The sequence below is a fragment of the Gavialis gangeticus genome, unplaced genomic scaffold, assembly GCF_001723915.1.
Source record: "Gavialis gangeticus isolate Ggan-Ray unplaced genomic scaffold, GavGan_comp1, whole genome shotgun sequence".
NCBI lineage: Eukaryota > Metazoa > Chordata > Crocodylia > Gavialidae > Gavialis > Gavialis gangeticus.
In genome coordinates this window covers 180,036,170-180,042,037 of record NW_017729024.1, presented here as the reverse complement: position 1 = coordinate 180,042,037, position 5,868 = coordinate 180,036,170, and positions in this window count along the sequence as shown.

The window sequence follows — 5,868 nt, the reverse complement described above, 5'->3', positions numbered from 1 at the left end:
TTTTTTTTTTTTTTTTTTTTTTTTCCTGTGGGTTGGCAGGGGGAGTGGAGTTGCATGGATGCACACTTTTGATTTGTTAGTGTAAAGTTCTATTTCTATAGCACCTAATTAGTGTGAGGTGGTTCTGGGGCTTTGTTTTGAGCCCACCTCAAGTAACAAGCCTCATTTTGTTCTATAGTAGCTGACCCCATTGTATGTTGTTCCATGGTCTCTATCGGGGTGTCAAACAAAGTCCACAGGCTCTACCACAATATGGTGGACATGGTCTGCTGCAGAATTTGGGGTCCTTTGACCCTGCTACCTGTGGCTATGAGCTTAACACAGTGCCGCTGCCCCTGGATCGTCACTGTGCACTGGACCACTTGGTGTTGCCTCTGAACCTCTTACCATTTCTGGGCATGCTGTGGCTGCTGCCAGACGTACCACTGCTGCAGTCTGGATCTAGCCTGCAAGGAGACCCATGGTCTAGATCTGGCTCATGGACCACAGGCTATTTTGACAGCTCATGTATGTACAAATAATTGTATTTTTCCTGGTGTAGTGTGTTGCTTCCAGAAGGCAACACTTTGTTACTGCTCCCCAAGGGACTACTTCCACTGATTATAAGTATCTCAGGCCTTGAGGTTACACTGGGAAGCCACAAGAAATGATGGCAGAAAAGGGGTTGACCTCCATAGGCTTACTTGCATATGTAAAGTTAAATCAGATGTATAAATACCTGCTAGACCACATGCTTAATGAGTAGTCATCAATAGCTTAGTGGGAGGAAGCATCAAGTGGGGTTCCCCAGGAGTCTGTCTTGGTACAGTACTGTTCAACATCTTCATTAATGATTTGGATGTTGGGATTGAGTGTACCCAAAATTCGGATGACATCAACTTGGGTGGTCTTGCAGGCACTCTGGAGGACAAGGCTAGGCTCCAGAATTACCTGGATAGACTAGAGAAATGGTCCACAATCAACCAGGTGAAATTCACCAAGCACAAGTGCTAAGTCCTGCACTTGCAAAGGAATAATTACACAAATACAGACTGGGGGTGGGGGGGACGTGTCTGGCTTGGCTGCAGTACTGTGACTAAGGACCTGGGTGTTCTAGACCATGAGCTGAATATGAGCCAACAGTGGTCTTGCTGAAAAAAAAAAAACCCAACAGCATCCTGGGTTATAGTAACAGTAGTGTCACTTGCAGCTCAGTGGAAGGGATCTTTAGCACTGGTGAAGCCTCATGTGGAGCACTGTGTTCAGCTTTGGCCCTTCAAAAAGTATATGGACAGATAGGAAAGAGTCCAGTGTAGACCACCAAAATAATTATAGGCCTCTAGAGCTTGACTTGTAAGGACAGGTTGAAAGAACTACGTTTATTTAGTCTGTAGAAGAGAAGAGTGAGGGGAGATGTGATAACAGTCTTCAAATACCTGAAAGACAATTGCAGAGAGGATGGAGATGGGCATTTCTTTATGGCCACAGGGGTAAGAGCTAGGAGCAGTGGCCTCGAGCCTTCAGCAGATTGGAGGTTAGGAGGAACTTTCTGACTATGCGGGTGATCAAACACTGAAACAAGCTGAATAGAGAAGTTGTGGACTCTCCATCCTTGGAAGCTTTCAAGCACAGGTTAAATCATCCCTGCCAAGCATCTTATCTAGTAGGAACCATGTCAAGGCAGGAATAATCCTGCCTTGAGCAGGGGTCTAGACTTGATGGCCTCGTGAAGTCCTTCCTAGCTGTAGTTTCCTATGATCTCATTTCTATCATCCATGGATGTCAAACTCCTTTGGCCCTGCAGGCTGGGTGAGGTGCATGGGCCTGGTCTGCAGGCCAGATTGGGCCCACGACCAGCCCCACATGCTGGTTCCTGCCCACAGAGCTGGGCTGGTGCAGGCACCTTATGCAAGGTGCACCTGGACCAGCCACATGTTGCAACATGCTGTATACAATATACACCAGCGCTGGCCTGGCCCTGTGTGTGGCAGGCAGCACGTGGAGCCAGTCTGGGGCATGTGGCACATGTTCCAGCCTAGCTCTACCCCTTGGATTTGGCATGCTTGGCCAGGCTATAGGCTGAGTCCAGGCTGGCCCCAGATCCAGTGCAGGCAGCACATGCATGCAGCTCATGGAGCTGGGTCCGGCATGTGCTGCATATAGGTGGCAGTCCTGCAGGCCAGATACAGCTCTTCAGGTTTAACACCCTTGTGATGTTCCTATGATTATGTATTTTGTTCAAAATGCATTTATCATAGCATCGCATGAAGTATTTTATTAAACCTTTTGGCTTATCTTTCTTGAAAAATATGACAAAGGAAAGAGTTAATGCCTTGTGCTTGTGAAAGATGTAAAATAACATGGTATTAGCTACCAAGTCTCACTCTCCTAGTGTGCACATAGCTTCCTACCACAGGGTGGCACACTTTAAGCACATTAGAGCAGTAGTTATCCATCTCTTTAGATTCAAGATACCACTTATTAGATTTGAGGCACCACTCAGAAAATACTTGCTGTTAGTTTTCACTAGTGTTTTGACTACAGAAAAATGATATGGCTCTCTTGCAAAGAACTCAGAAAGACTACACCAGGTTAGATTGTTTTTAACACTGGATTCCTGTTTGAAATCTCTGGATTTACCATGTGAATTATGTTTGGACATCTAACATTGTGTGGCACCCTTGAAAGGATCTCAGGACACCCTACTTGAGAATCGCAGTGTTAGAGGTTGCTGTTCTGTTCTGCTGTTCTTTCTGCCCTGCTGCAGATAGTGTTCCACTTCTCATTTGAGATGGGCTTATATTATAGTTTGGTTTGTCAGGGCCCATCTCATTTAAATGGACTTTCACAGGGAAGGTGCCATTATGCCAACATACCATAGTCAAAAAGCCAGTTCTTCAATCCCTATTCAATTTAAGTGGATTTGAATGTGTTTAGCACTTTATAGGACTGGGCCCTAATTTATACTATTGCTGTTACTCGAAATCTCATTAAAAGTAAATGGAAGTTAGGCACTGAACTGCCTGAAGTACTTAGTTTTGAAAAGGTTATCCAGCAGGTCTATTAAATACCTTCTCCCCCAGACTCCATATATTACTTTGCTGCCTGACATAAATAAGAATTATTTATTCTTTGAAGTATGTTTTTACAACATGTATGGAGACATTCATAATTTCTGGCTTCATTTAGTTAGCTAATGGATTTTAGAAACACTGGATGATTGTATGCATAAAGTAAGACTGAGCCAGGGAGCTTTACCTTGTATGAACCTGACCTTGGCAGTAATACAGCACCTATAACTTAATATGGACAAGCTGTGTTCTTCAGCAATTTCTTTATGATACTGAGTCCAAACAAGTGTTTCCTCTATGTTGTGTCTTATTTCCCCTATTTTGTCTTAAACAGCTGTATTTACTGGAGCTTCTGCCACAAAAAACTGTGTCCCTCTAGAAATGTTTGGCCTCAGTACATGATGTCTCAGCAGAAGGATGCAGTTTAAAACTGTGTGTGTAATGGAAGGGAGTGGGGAGTTTTAAATATAATATGTATATATATAAAACCATGTACAGTTCTTCTTTCTCTGGGAGTCCTCTCTTAAATAGAGATGTTTCCAGTCTTGAAGGGGGTGACGGAGTCCAGAAAAAGCTTCAAGAACACAAGGGCATAATCTAAACAGTAAAGATAAAATTGTTTGCAAAAAGTGGTAAGAATCTATGATATTGACCACTACACGTCTTTAGAAGTTGCCCTCAAAATGGTGATATTTTAAGAAAATCTTTTTATTTGCTTTCTTGTGTTTGAGCTATTTGGTATCTAGGAGTCTTGAATACTGATTTCCTGTTCCAACAGAACGTTAGATGGCAATCCTTAATTGTTCAGCAGATTAAGCATTGTTTTGGGAGGGGTGGATCATGGGATAATAAAGCTGGGAGAAAGAACAGAACAGTCTGCCCCTAAAATCAAGACCAAAATGTGCTCGATGCCTTCCTCCAATTTTTCCCTTATTCACTATTTAGACAAAAGATGTGAAACTTGGATGCTCTGAGGCCAGGGGCCTAATACTCCCAGCTGGTGGAAAGCGTGGCCAGCCCATGTTCTTATCCTATGGAGAGCTGGATTGTACAAGTCCTTGCAGTGTACCAAATTGTTACAGTGTAGTGAAAAGCCCTGGTCCAGTCCCATGCTTATGTACAAGCTGATCTTTAAGTGCACAAGTGATTCTGTTGAAGCCAAGGAGACTGTTCACCTGCTTAAGGTTGGGACTGAGTTGCAAGTGGTCTGTCATTCAATCTTTTAGGCCACCATGTGTCATGCTCCCTTGTAAGTGTACAGTGCAAATAGGGAGTGAAGAACAGGTCCTTAACTATACTCTCGAGCAGCAGTCGCATGATGGCTACTTAAGAGCTCTTATGAATCAGGCTGTCCTATACTTTCCCACTTGATTGTTTCCTTTGGCCTTGCACTTCATTTGCATTAGGCAGGCTCAGTCCAGCGTGTGCAGTTCCACTCCTGAAGTAGCATCCGTCACCTGTTAAGAGCCATGAGAACATCGGCGCAGTTCTCTTTGATACTGTGTCCTAGCGGCAGGAGATGGTCTCTGCCTTAGCCAATGGCTTTTCTCCCCCAGTCCCGTCCATTCTGCACCATCAAGCGGTGCTATGGGAGGCAGGTTGCCGTGGGATGGAAGAATCACTGTCCTAAACTTAGAGGCTCTAAATAACTGCAGGGCTAATCAAAAACAAAAGTCTTGCAGTATGTGTTGTGCCTAGGGAATTCCAGCAGAAATGCCTTGCCACTCAGCTATGAAGATTCTGATAGTGACTGAGTCCAGGGGGAGTAGGAGGGGAGTGTTGCTGATTCCAGTGTTAGAGCTGTCATGGAGGAGGATTAGCATGAGGGCCCATAGCTGTGAAGGCTCTTCCTGTGGAACTGCTAGGAATGCTCAGTCCCCATTTAGCCTTCCAGGCTTGTGAGCAAACTGCTCCTTGGACATCCATAAACTTGGAAAGTACAGGTGCCTATGTGCTGCTAAATGATCCTTCAATGCCAGTGACAGGCTCCATGAGCTGTAGTCACAGCCCTTCGGACGATTCTCAGGGACTCTTAGTGAAAGCTAAGCTTGACGGAGGAGTTGTTTCCAGGATTCTGTAGAAGCTATAATATGACTTTAAGTTTGCAGGGGGGACCCTGTTTTGACCTATGCCCTGCCTAGATCTGCCTGCAGAACACAGTTAAACTAAAGAAGATTTGGAAAGCAAGGTAAATTAGAAAGGGATAAAGTCTGCCGGGGACTCAGAATTTATTGTTCTTTGTTTGTTGCTCCTCCAGTTCACTTTTGTAATTGGATGAAGGCCAGACGAATTTCTGCTGTGGCTGAGCACTCGGCCTCACTCATCAGAGAGCCCTCTCACTTCACTCATGCTGCAAATGGGCGTATTAAGCAGCTATTGAATTGCATTGGCCTATCGAGCTTTATTGGCCTGACACCTGGGTTAATAATGTTTGATGTCTCCCTCCACAGAAATTAGCATCTGCTTAACCCCATCCTAAAGCTGAAGGGATGTATGTATAAGTAATTTATCTGAGGTCACGTCACAACACTGGAGAACCAGGAAGAAGAACCCAGAGTCCAGACTCCCAGCCCCCAGCTCCACTCCCTAGCCCACACTTGATTACTTTTTCTATGAGTCTATATAATACCCACTAACAGCAGTTGACTCCCATGGCACTGTGGATTAGGCCCACAAGCATGAGGAGTTGCTTCCCAAACCCAACAACAACAACAGAAAACAAAAACCCTGACACACACTAAGAAATTCCCTCCCAGACCCATGTGGAAAAAATTCCCTCCCATCCCCATGTGGAAACCAGTAAAGCCCAGAAGCAAGG